The sequence below is a fragment of the Megalopta genalis genome, unplaced genomic scaffold (genome assembly GCF_051020955.1).
Source record: "Megalopta genalis isolate 19385.01 unplaced genomic scaffold, iyMegGena1_principal scaffold0223, whole genome shotgun sequence".
In the NCBI taxonomy this organism is placed as follows: domain Eukaryota; kingdom Metazoa; phylum Arthropoda; class Insecta; order Hymenoptera; family Halictidae; genus Megalopta; species Megalopta genalis.
Window position 1 is genome coordinate 331610 of NW_027476292.1, and position 891 is coordinate 332500.

The window sequence follows — 891 nt, forward strand, 5'->3', positions numbered from 1 at the left end:
TCTGTCCGAGCGATGGAAAAATTTTTTAAAATGCATCTGTAAGATTTGGAAGCAAATCGTACCAATTGAAAACTGTGGCTAAAATGAATAGCCCAGTGGAGAGAGAAAACTATCAAAAAACTGATTTTTTAAATCAAGAGGTGTCAGAAATCGAAATGCCTAGCGCGAGCGGAAGAACACGCTTTCTCGCCAGTCCAGCATGTGTCCTGTCCGTTCTTCCTCGGCTTGCCGATTTTGCCCAGATCAGAGGTTTCGTGCTTCCGGCGGTCAGAAGATCAGCGTGAGCGTACGCGCTTCCACGACTATGGCATCACCCATGTACTTTTTCCTTTGAATATATTTGAGTACATAAAAAATATTAAAACATATAGAGAGAACTGTGTCTTGGATCTTAAAAATTTGTCAATAGCGATGATATATTATTACTTAACTTGAAGTATTTGTACGTTTTAGCTGGGACGTACATTTATCTTACAAGATGTTAATAGCGAGACTCTTGAAGATAAAATTATCTTGTGATTTTATGAAGGCAAAGATAGAAACGTACGAAGCTGGCGTACGTAGAAAAATGTGATTTTATGATAGAACAAAAATATAATACGTACGTTTTTGGGCGTACGGTAATATCTGTATGGTAGAAAAATGAAAGAAATTGAGCGTTAAAGAAGATATGTTACAAGCGCGGAATGTGGCAAAACTTGTACATATTTGAAAGAGAAAAATGGTGTGTCGACCTGACATATATATATGAAACAGGCGACGATGGAAAAGGATTTAAATTTTGTCCATTTTATATATACATATTGTATAGTTCCCTGGTTGATCCTGCCAGTAGTCATATGCTTGTCTCAAAGATTAAGCCATGCATGTCTCAGTACATGCCGTATTAAG

At 37.3% G+C, this 891-nt stretch overlaps 1 non-coding gene across 1 annotated transcript in view; it reads left to right on the forward strand.

Moving 5' to 3' along the window:
• Window positions 1-812: 812 nt before the first annotated feature.
• Window positions 813-891, forward strand: part of LOC143262827 (small subunit ribosomal RNA) — a 1921-nt gene continuing 1842 nt past the window's right edge. The window contains exon 1 of the ribosomal RNA XR_013036491.1: window positions 813-891. This exon is cut by the window's right edge and continues 1842 nt beyond it. This is a non-coding gene — a ribosomal RNA (small subunit ribosomal RNA).